The sequence below is a fragment of the Tenrec ecaudatus genome, chromosome 7, assembly GCF_050624435.1.
Source record: "Tenrec ecaudatus isolate mTenEca1 chromosome 7, mTenEca1.hap1, whole genome shotgun sequence".
Lineage (NCBI taxonomy): Eukaryota > Metazoa > Chordata > Mammalia > Afrosoricida > Tenrecidae > Tenrec > Tenrec ecaudatus.
The window spans coordinates 59,471,967-59,484,666 of NC_134536.1; the positions used below are offsets into that span (position 1 = coordinate 59,471,967).

The 12,700-nt window shown below is 36.4% G+C and overlaps 1 non-coding gene across 1 annotated transcript; it reads right to left on the reverse strand.

The window, feature by feature from the left end:
• Positions 1–8,326: 8,326 nt before the first annotated feature.
• LOC142454167 (U1 spliceosomal RNA) lies at positions 8,327–8,490 on the reverse strand. The gene has a single exon (XR_012785686.1). It is a non-coding gene; the product is annotated as a U1 spliceosomal RNA (small nuclear RNA).
• Positions 8,491–12,700: the final 4,210 nt, after the last annotated feature.

Here is a 12,700-nt window from a genome sequence, read left to right on the forward strand (position 1 = left end):
AATAACAAAGTGGCAATTATCAAAGAACTAATAATCTGAAACTTCAAATGTACTTCTTCTGACTGATAGAATTTGTACATTCATCTTTCAACTTAATAGCTTTGGTCATATTCTGAATCTAAAATGCCGACACATATAACAGCTAAGGAAAAATGCCTAGTTTTATTGAATTTAAAGAATTAAGGGACTTTTGAATCATCAATGAAATGTCTTGGTGAGATTATAGCTGACACATTCACTTATACTCTGTTCCTTTTCAACTATGTAAATAACCCTAGAAAAAGCTGGTTTATAAAATAATAAATTCCTCAGTCTGGGGAAAAATAGCTATAATGGTTGTTCAGCTGAGGGAAGCATTCCATTTTGTTTTGTAATTAAGATTTCATTTGAGTGACATAGATATTTTGTTTACTAAGTATTTCATATTTTGTTTTGTAAAGTATTTTGTATTCCATGGCATTCTCTCTAAAAGGAATCTATAGATTTCTAGAACCCTGTAGATTATTCCCCTATTGGAAGCAGAACATTGGTTAGGATGAGAGTTTTTAAATTGACATGTGCAGTTTTGCCTATAAACTTTTAGCTAGTCCACCAGCCAGTTAGAAACACATTGTTGTGTTATTTAAGAATATTAACAAGTTATTTGTAAAGTTTAATTTGTGTTAATATAGAGCATTAATACATTTTAAATACCAATGTTTCATTGGCTATCGGAGAGTTAAAAATGCACATAAAGTTAATATATCCACTTTGTCTCCTTTGAAAGCCCCTTTTGATTTTCAAGAAAATATTTGTTTCAAATGCAACATAAAGACTATATGAAATAGATGAATTATGTCCTTGAGGGATGTGAAGTTGATCACCTTATCTATCTAAACAAATTTGAGATGAATACTTTATGTTAAAATTAGATTAATTTTTATTTTGATGACTATTTTCTGATATTTAAAAAACAAATGAAAAAGTGTGGAAAAAGTAATACTATGCCAAATACGTTTGTTAAACATGGTTCGTGAAATCAAAGGCAAGTGAATTCACTTTAGCAAGTGATCAAATGTACTTACATGATAGTGGTATAAAAGGGAGGGGACCTTAAAGCACTTATTGATGAGGATGAAAAACTATAGACTGCAGTATGAATATCAAGTTAAATGTAAAGAAAACCAAAAGTTTCACAACTGGACCAATAGGTAGCATCATGATAAACTGAGAAAGGGTGGAAGTTGTCAAGGATTTAAATCTCCTTAGATCCACAATCAATGCTCATGGAAGGAGCAGTCAAGAGAACAAGCAGTGACACATTGCATTTGGTCAATCTGCTACACAAGCTCTCTTGTGGTTCTTGTGGGGTGCCATTGCGTCCATTCCTACCCAAAGTGACTCTATGCGGGAAAGAAGAAAACACTACCTTGGCCAAGCTATCGTTGTAGTCATTGAGTCAAACCACCACACTGAGAGTATTCCTCTTTTTTTGGCTGCTCCTCCACTTTGCCAAGTATGAATGAAGTCCTTCAGGGATCAGTCTCTCTCGACAGCATCTCCAAAGTAGACAGGATGAAGTCTTGTTACCCTTGCCTGTAGAGAGCACGCTTAGTGGCCGTACTTCTTCCAAGACAGTCCAGTTTGTCCTTCTAGTAGTCCATAGTAATTTTAATATTCTTCTATAGCACCACAATTCAAATGCATATTTTTTCTTGGGTCTTCTTTATTCAATGTCCAACTTCGCAAGCATATAAGGCAATTGAAAACACCATAGCTTGGTTCATGCATACCTTAGTCCTCAAATGAACTTCCCAGCTTTTCAGTATTCTGCATCATCCTTGTGCAGAGGTTTTACACAATGCAATGTATCTTTTGATCTCTTGACTATGGCTTCCATGAATTTTAATTGTGGATCCAAGATGGACAAAATACTTGATAACTTCAAGTTTTTGCCCATTTGGCACAATGTTACTTATTGGTCCAGTTGTGAAGATTTTCATGTTCTTTACATTGAATTGTAATCTACAATCCTTGATCTTCATCAGAAAGTACTTCAAATGCTCACTTTCAGCAAGTAAGGTTGTGTCATCTGCATATCGTAGGTCAATGAGAAGCCTTTCTCCAATACTGATGTCACATTCTTCTTCATGTACTCCAGTTTCTCTGGTGATTTTCTAAGCCTACAGATTGAATACGAACGGCGAGAGGATACAACCATGTCACACACCTGTCCTGATTTTAAACCATGCAGTATTCCGTTGTTCTGTTTGCACCACTCAAGATTATCCATAGTTTACTATGGTCCACATAACCAAATGCCTTCGAATACTCAGTCAAACACAAGTAAATATCTTTTTGGTATTCTCTGTTTTCAAGCAAGATCCATTTGTCATGGGCAATGTTATCCCTTGTTCCACATCCTCTTTTGACTCAAGCCTGGACATCTGGAGGTTCCCTGTCAGTGTACTACTGCTACCCAACAATAACAACAAAATGGAGAAATCTCTCTGAGATGATTAGTTTTATAGTGTTCTCTTGACTTTCTCTCATTCAGTTACATAAAATAACCATTTTCACGTTTTCCTTGCCTTTAGTTTGTTTACTCACTGAATTCCTCATAAACTCAATTAGATTTTTATTTCTTTTTTTCCCCCATTCACAAATATAGACTATTCTTTGAAGCTGTTTTTCATAGGGACAAACTCAGTGTCTTCCCATCTTTGGGTATATAATAGACTCCAGGTCCCAACTAAAGCCTATTAAAAAATGTCTTCTTTACCACAACCTCTGACCTTCCCTGCTTATTTTCTGACTAATTGAAGGCATAAGACCCTGTTTCCTGAGACCTTGTATGCCCTGGCCTTGGCTTATTACCTCCAAACTGGGCCTTAAAACAAAACTCTCTATATCCAGAGGTATAATAAAACACTCTTACCTCTATTGTTTTCTCTTTAAATTATTCTTATCTCAAGATCTTTGAGTACTGTAAAAGCAAGATGCAGTAATAAACTAAGAATGAAAATATTTTGTAATATATGTGCTTTATAAAACATTATTTTTACAGAAAAAGCATATTAGAGTGATTCATGTCAACAGTAATAAATATGATATACTTTGAATTAGTAAGTACTTGACAAGCCCTTTGTAACTACCTCGAAATCATTACAAGATTGAAATTACATTTACATTTCCTATTAAATAAATTAAAACAAAACAAATGGTAAACAACCTCTGAATTAATACATGTGCTATCGCTTAATATTTATTAATTTAATCAAAGCATAATATCAAAGCTATTTGAGATATAGGATGCTCACACTTCAAGATTATAAGAATAAAAAATAATCATTTGAAGCATGAATCTAAGTGCCATTCTTAGAAAAGAGGAAAAAATAATTATAAAGACTTACATACATAAAGCTTTGCCCTCAAGTAGATGAAAGTCTAGTCTCTTGTGTCAGATAATCCTGCTAGACCTTTACTAGCAATAAACAAACAAACTGTTTCCAAGAGGCAATTTTTAGGTGTTTTTATAAGAAAGGCCTTTGATTCAGGGCCTTAAGAAACTATTGAGGCACTCATGTAACCAAGAGATTTATATGCCTAGTTCCATATCCCTTTTCCTAATGATATTGATATTTCTATTGTAATCCCTAGGAAGAATGCTTACCTAGTTTAAGGAAAAATGTTTGCCTAGTCTTTATACCAACTTTTCCTTCTTTCCTCCAGGAAAAATGACTTCCACTTCAGCTATAATTTCTAGCTGCGAATACTTTTCATTACATGAAAGTTATACCCGTAAGTCTCCTGAGACTGCACAAGAGAAACAGAAGGCATCTCAACATGTATGATTTGGGGTCCCAGGAAGTTCGGCAGCATTTGCTCCAGAAACATGGGGTCTCGTGGCGGAACTGTTCCCCCCCCCCAAAGAAAACGCACCATCAATTCAACCAAGAATGATCTTATTGATGAAAAGTAAGAGAAACTAACTGACAGAGTTTAAATTTTATTTTCATTAGGAATTACTATGCAAAGCACAATTTCATAGTAGTGATGTGTTTAAAAGTTGTAGTTGGCAAGAAGGGAAGCAATAGAAGTGGAATGAAATTCATGGAATGTGAAATTTAATGAAACTTCTAATTGGGTATAAAATTTGAAGTACCGTTTGCAGTGGATAAGATTACAATATCCACAGCCAATTGTAAATGTACCTAGGCTCCCTGATCTGGAAAGGAGGTCAATGATGAGATGTTATGGATTCTGTTTTTAACTCCAAAACTTAACTGAGTGTTATCTAAATTAAGAATGGTTTTTGAAACGTAATTAAGTTCAAGACATCATGTGTATATTTTCTAAGTGCTCCCATCAGGCTCAACGGGCATTATCAGTTTAATCTACTGAAACTTGAGTTTCTCCATGCAGGAGAGCAGGCCAGAGTACGTCAACTCACCAAGAAGCATAGTATTGCTGGAGGATGAATTATTTTCTCTGGTGTGGCTTCCTTTGAGTTGGGTCCCATTCGTAATGACGCCATGTACAACAAAATGAAAAGATAGCTGCTCCAGAGTCATCCTCATTATGCCTACCATACTCGAACCCGCTGTTGCAGTTGCTAGTTGACTAGATCTCATTGCAGGTTTTCATCTTGTGCTGACCCGCTAGCAATCATAAGCCCTTTCTAGGGATAGGTTCCTTCTGACAACATATTCAAAGAGTGTGAGATGGACTCATCACCCTTGCCTTTGAGGACAATACTATCATTCTATCAAACAATGTTTATTGATTTTCTGGCACTCCGTGGTATAGCAAATATTCTTTGCCAGCGCCATTATTCAAAGGCATGAATTCTTCCACTCATTGTCCAGTTTTTGAATAATCAAACCTGCACCCTAATCCTACACATGGCATTTTTGCTTTTTGACCTTTTAAAGGTATCTTCTGTTGTGAAATGTGTTACTACAACCATATTAAAATCCTCCAGTTTGAGTTTTAAGTGTTTCTTGTGGGAGGCATGAGGAATCTCTAGTTCTGGCAGAAACTAAGTTACCTCCTCTGTAATATCTTTGGCCTGAATATTAGAATGACTTGGTTCTGTTTTACTTCACCTTTGATTGGTGTCTGGGGATGAGGTTGTAACTCTTATTGTGACTCACATATCTGAGGCCACATTTTTAAAGAACAAACCTATGTAGGACTCGATTCCATGTAGACATTCTTCAATAATTGGGGAACAGTATTTGGCAAAAGTTTAGCTATAGAATGATAAGAAAGTCTATTTTTCTAACATTTAAATAAAACTCAGAAATAAGTTCAGGATGGGTGCCACAATGCTGGTAATTCAGAAAGATCAGTCATGACATTTACACGAGAAAGCAAGACATTATGCAACAATAAAATGAATGCTTCATTTCAGAGATCAGTGGCTTAAAGAATATTACATCAAAATCAACAAGGAAAAGAAAGTCTTCATCTGCTTAGTCTTCCAATATAATTCACTGTTTGTCACTTTGTTGCATTATAGTTGAGACCAACTTCATCAACTTCTTTTATTCTCCTATCAACTTATTTAGAATTAAATTGAACATAGTGAAATGAATGAAGGGATAGCTATATGCCTAGTGCAGGTCTTTTTATAGCTAAGTGTGTAGTAACGAAACTTGAGAAACTGGTGTAGATACATCAATGGCTATAAGGAACACCAAGGATGTGAGATTTGAAGGTGTTCTTTTCATACACAAACACACAGGAACCTATGATGCTAAGTGCTTAGACTCTAAGTAATTCAAAACAAGAGCTATTCCGGAGTTATAGTTGAACTTGATCTTCAGTGAAGATTCATGGAGTTTCTATCAGATTCACTTTGAAGTATAGCTACCATGTCAAGAGGATGTTGTGTGATTTTAAACATCGTAGGTTTTGCCTTTCCCTTTTGTCGTCACCTGGTGCTGAGACTAATATTCCATTGTTCTATGTTGCTCAGTTGGTTCTCATTCGTAGAGACCTTATATAACAGAGACAACTGTCCAATCGAAATATTTTTGTTTTGTTTTTAGGTTGTCTATATTTGGGTAATTTTATAATAGTATTTTAATACAGATCAATAAAATCAGCTACATCTATGAAAACAAAAGAGAGGCTCAATGTCATCAATCAGAATAAAACCAGGAGCCAATTGAAAAACAGATAAATTACTGATATGTAACAGCTAAAAAAATTAAAACAAATCTATGAGAATCAAAGAGCAAATTTGAGTATATCCCACCCCATTTTATAGACCATCTTTCTCTAAAGTATATGTGACACATTGAAGGGTAATGCTTACACATCAGACAAATGATGGAATGACATCAAGGTTGTTATACATGAAAAGATCAAAAGATCATTTTTAAAAAGCTGGAAAGAAAGAGAAAACCAAATGGATCTCAGAGAAGACCCTAGAATGTAGAGTGGATAAAGTGAATCGACGAAATGCTGAAGTAAAAAAGTTAAGCACGAAATTTCAAAAGATCGTGGAAGTAGAAAAGATATATTATCTGAATTTTTGCTGAAAATGTAAATATGGGTATCTGTTTTATTTACTATGCATAGGCATTCAACAGTGTGGTTGAAAATAAATTTTGGATAATATTGTGAAGAATGGGAATTACAGAGACTTAATTGTGTGAATGTGGAACAAGTGCATCGACCAAAAGGTAGTCTTTAGAATAGAGCAAGGGCGTATTGCTTGGTTTTAAAATCAGAGAATGTACATGTCAGTGTTTTATCACATGCTGAGAAAATAATCCTAGAATTTGAACTATATGGAAACGAACACAGTTTAAAGAATTGAATACGACTCATCGAACTACTGATCTTGTGATTAGTCATCCACTTGGTAACCACTATCCCAGCAGAGGGCCTCTGCAATATGCAGGGCACACCACTTTGCCTCCTGAAATCAAAGAGGACTTAAGCACAAAGAGCCTCATAACTAGGCCACTAAGCAAAATTATATGAAACAGAACAAAAGATGGAATTTGTCAGGGACTTCATTTGACTTGGATCCACAATCAACCACCAAGTAAGTGTCCTTCGTGGAACCAAAGTTGTATTGCATTGGATACATATGCAAAAGACCACTTTAAATTGTAAAAATAAAAGTAAAACAAAACCTAATACATTGTTTAGAGACCTTTGGGTGTGCTTTCCCCAAGGCACAGCACTTTTATTGTCTCACACTTATGCGTGTGTGAAAGCCAGACAGTGACTAAGCAACACTCGAGAAGAATGGAGGTCTTCAGGTTGCTGGCAAAGAATATTGGAAATATCATAGGCTACTAGAAGGATGAGCAGACTTGTCTCAAAAGAAACACAGCTACAGTGTGCCTTAGAAGTGAGGTTAGTGAGACTTCCTCTCACATCTTTTGGGCATGTCCAGGGGAGGGGCCGCCGCAGTCCCTAGAGAAGAAAATCACACTCAGTGGGGCGGTTTAACATGGTGGTTGTGGCCGTTGGCGCCAGCACAAGGTCGATGAGTGGGGGGAAGAACTGGACAGTGTTTCATTTTGATGAACATAAGATTATTTTTGAATTGAATGGACTTGATGAAACCGAACAACAGCAACGACAAGTTTCATATAGAAAGTGCACCCGTTCTTTTTCCAGGGAGTTTCAAGGTGTATTTAACCACAAACCTTTTGTTTAGCGGTTGAGTATGTAAGAAGTGCACCCCAAAACTCTCTGTTAAGCCTACTAGAGTCAGATCCCATCATTTTTAACAACCTGTTGTCAATGTTTCCTTAATATTAAAAATTAGCCTAAAAACCAAGGAGGAAATTTCCAGCAGCCTAAGACCCATACTGTTTCAACTGCCCCTGTCATTCATGAGTGAAAATTCTCATTTTCTTTACCCATCTGTTTGGAGTATACCCTGGTTATAGAGGTAAAATGTTTAAACCCTACAAGCTGTTTGCAAAATTTTACATAATTATTGGTAAATCTAAAGTGATAAATGAAGGAAACCTGACATACTCCAGCTGTTAGCACCGTCATTCCATAAACATGTTTAGTTTCTTATTACATTTTCTAGCTCTGGGGTGGGTTGGGTGTGGGATGTCATCATTTATCTAGATTTTGAAGCTATTAAAATATTTCACATAAGCAACAAAACCCTATCCATTAAAATAAACTTCATTGACAAGAATTATTCATTTCACTCTAAAATTTTCCTTTCGGGATAACTATTGGATTTTTCTGAAAGCACTACATTTTAGTTGAGATTCATATAACAATCGTTGTTACATCTAAAGTCTGATAGCTTTTGATTTGTTTTTTGTTTTTTGTTTTTTTGCTTTGCTTTATTTTCCAGGGGAGAGCGTGAACGCAGTCCCCCACTACCACAAATTATGCAGTCGACTTTCCCACATTTGGGGAAATCGCAGGGGTCAGAACATCCGGAATGCAATGGATAAGTCTCGCCCTGGGAAAACCACCTTTGTGCTCATGGTGTCTCCCTTGCCAGGTGAGTGTTCATAACTTCTGATTTGTGTAAATAAAAGTAATAGGAGTGAAGATGTTAAAAGGATGGGTAGATTTCTAATAAAATATTCAGAGCTAAAACAAAATAATCCACATTGGTGCTGGCCAGGTGAATTGAGGTACCAGTATAATGTTTACAGTGATACCGGAGCTAACCCCACTATCAATGGCATTGATGGGTTTCTCTGGAGTGTTAGATATATTTTAGACATCCCTCTTCACTAACTATTCAATCTTAGAGTTTTTACCCTTGCCATCTTAGATAAGTGGGGCTACACTAAGAGATAGACTGAGTGAGTAGAAGGGTTCATTTTAGTGTGGTAGGTAAAAATATTTAAAACATCAATCATGTAATAATAATTAGAATCAACATACATCCAAGTTTTCCTTAGGTGGTTTTATTTAAAATTTTGTATCCTATCTGGTTGACATGTTCCCCAAATAAAAAATTCCAATTTTTATGAATAATTACATGATTGCTCTTAGAACAACTGATATTTATACATTTTGATGTGCAACTATGTAGAAAGATACATACCATTTCTTTTAAGTCTTTCAAAATACACTATGAAGTATAAAATATTATTGTTTCAAATTTACTGATGAAGACACTAAGAAAGATATAATTTCCTAATTAAGTACACTTCAGAATTAAGCCATGGGCCCAGAATTGTGGATCTGTTGTTGCAGCCACTGTGTAATCCAGCTAATTGAGAGGCCTCGTCTTTTTTACTGGTCCTCTACCAAGCATATGGCCTTCTCTACCGGCCGATTCTTTCCCAATAACTTTTCCAAAGTAAGGGAGACAAAATATCACCATTCTTGCTTCTAAGAAGCACCGCCTCCCCGCCCCCTCCTGTATTCCTAGGAAGACAAAGTTCTTCATCCTTTAGCAGTTCCTGGCATAGGCAATATTCTTCTGTAGTTCCATAATTCAAAGGCCACAATTCGTCTTTTGTCTTCCTTATTCATTACCTACCTAAACCATGAATACAAAGCCATTGAAGATAACATGGCCTGGTCAGGGGTACATGAGACTCCAGAGTGGCATCTTTGCTTTTTAACATTTTAGGGTGGTCTTTTTATTTTCTTTAGTTTTTTTTAATTTTTTTTTATTATTTTTATTTTTATTTTTTTTTTATTTTAACAATTTATTGGGGCTGATACAATTCTTTTCACAGTTCATACATATGCATACATCAATTGTATAAAGCACATCTGTACAGTCTTTGCCCTAATCATTTTTTTCTCTTTTCTTATTTTACATTTTATTAGGGACTCAAACAACTCTTACCACAATCCATACATATACATACATCAATTGTATAAAACACATCCATACATTCCCTGCCCCAATCATTCTCAAGGCATTTGCTCTCCACTTAAGCCCCTTGCATCAGGTCCTCTTTTTTCCCCCCCTCCCTCCCCATTCCCCCCTCCCTCATATGCCCTTGGTAATTTATACATCGTTATTTTGTCATATCTTGCCCTATCTGGAGTCTCCCTTCCCCCCTTCTATGCTGTCCCTCTCCCAGGGAAGAGGTCACATGTGGATCCTTGTAATCAGTTCCCTCTTTCCATCCCACTCACCCTCCACTCTCCCAGCATCGTCCCTCGCACCCTTGGTCCTGAAGGTATCATCCACCCTGGATTCCCTGTACCTCCAACCCTCATATGTACCAGTGTACAGCCTCTGTCCTATCCAGCCCTGCAAGGTAGAATTCGGATCATGGTAGTTGGGGGGAGGAAGCATCCAGGATCTGGGGGAAAGCTGTTTTCTTCATTGATACTACCTCACACCCTAATTAACCCATCTCCTCTCCTAAACCCCTCTATGAGGGGATCTCCATTGGCCGGCACTTGGGCCTTGGGTCTCCACTCTGCACTTCCCCCTTCATTTAATATGATATATATATACATATATACACATACATACACACACTTATATCTTTTTTTTTTTTGCATGATGCCTTATACCTGGTCCCTTGGGCACCTTGTGATCGCACTGGCCGGTGTGCTTCTTCCATGTGGGCTTATTTGCTTCTGAGTTAGATGGCCGCTTGTTCACCTTCAAGCCTTTAAGACCCCAGACACTATCTCTTTTGATAGCCGGGCACCATCAGCTTTCTTCACCACATTTACTTGTTCACCCACTTTGGCTCCAGCCGTTGTGTTGGGAGAGAGAGCATCATAGAGTTCCAATTTAATAAAAGAAGGTATTCATGCATTGAGGGAGTGTTTGAGTAGAGGCCCAAGGTCCTTCCGCCACCTTAATACTTGACCTATAAATATAGACACTTAGATCTATTTCTAGGGTGGTCTTTTGCAGCAGATTTTCCCAATACAATGTGTTTTGATTTATCGATTTATTTCCACGAGAGTTGATTGTGGATCCAAATAGTGTGAAATCCTTGACAAATTCAATCTTTTCTCTGTTTTTCATGCTATTGATTTAGTGTTCTTTATGTTGAGTTGTAATCCATGTTGATTTCTGCAGGCTTTGAGCTTCCTTCGTCATAAATTTAAGCCCTCTTTGCTTTCAGCAGGTGAAGTTGCGTCATCTGTATGTCACACGTCATTAATGAGTTTTCCTCCAATTTTGATGCAGTATTCTCCTTAATATAGCACAGCTTCTCAGATGATTTGCTTATTATCACACTTAGTAAATTAGTATCGTAAAAAGACACAAGCCTGGCATACATCTTTCCAGATTTGCATCCATTCACTACTTCCTTGTTCTTGTCTATGCACAGGGTCCCCAGGCGTCTCCTAAGACGGTCTGGAATCCTCATCTGTGTATGCTCTCAATAACCTGTTATGGTCCACATAGTCTAATGCTTTTGCACAAACAATGAAATAGGCAAACATCTCTCTGATATTCTTTCTTTCAGATGAAATCCGTCCGACATCAGCAGTTTCTCTTCATACACATCCTCGTTTAAATCTGGCCTCAATTTCTGTCATTTTCCTGTTGATGGACTGCTGCCATTGGTTTTGAAATCTCTTCAGCAAAATTCTGATTGTGCATGATATCAATGATACTGTTTGATAATTGATGCATTTTGCTGAATGGTTTTTCTTTGGAAATGTCACAGATATGATCTCTTTTTGTTGGTTTGACAGTCGATTCAAGGGGCTGTACCTTGGATCTTTAAGTTTTACAACAAGTAAGCAATGTGAACATGCATTTTACAGACTGAAAGGGCAAATTTATGTATTCTTGCTGCCAGGTGTTGATTCAGGCTCAAATTAAAATAGCCTGTTTAGATAATAACTTTAGAAATAATAGGTTAATAGTAAATTATTAAAATAAATGGGTACAGTACGGGAAACATATTAGAGTTTTTAAGATTGGTATTATGAAAGATAGCTGAAATCCCCACACATTAAGAAACTTAAAATTTTGTGGGAAAAAGATTGTTTTTAAATACCACTCTTTTGTGAAATTGTTTAAGGATCCTCACGAATTATGGATCCTAAATAACCTAAGCATGAGTCTTACCCCTTTTGGCAATGTTTGCTTTGTCTCCTAACAGCTAGATAGCAACTCTGAGTACCTCTCAATCTTTCAAAATAATAGTTGCCACAAACTAAAAAGCATATATAAAAATCTGAAGTCTGGCAGTTTTTCCCTTTAACAAGAATTATATTTCCTCTGGACTTTAAGATCATATTTTCATTATTTATAAAGAACAGCTTAGAATCTCTTAATCAATCATTACTTAGGTGGAAATGTTATTGCTCCCTATTTCCTTGAAATATATATGCAGCCTGTAAGTTTTCACTATTAAGAATATCCATATGATTTTAACCTCCCACCCCTCAAGGCATTGTTTAAAACACAGCATACACTGCACACTGCACATGGACATGATTCTAGGACTAGAAGAATTTTCAGTTGCTTATTTTATTGTTGTTGTTTTAATGTGACACAGATGGAGAGTTTTCTGTGACCTTATTTTTGAAAACAAAGATCAGGTACATGTTGTAAAGAAGCTGTGGCAGTGATTAAATGCTCTGCTGTTAATTGAAACGCTTCAGGACCATGCTGTGAAATAAATATATGACTCTCTGTTTCAAAGATCACAGTCTTGAATACCCTGTGGGACAGTTCTACCCTGTTCTATAGGGTCACTCTGAGGATGAATATATTAGAAGGCAAGGTGCTTTTATTGCACATGTTGTTTTGAGAATATGTATT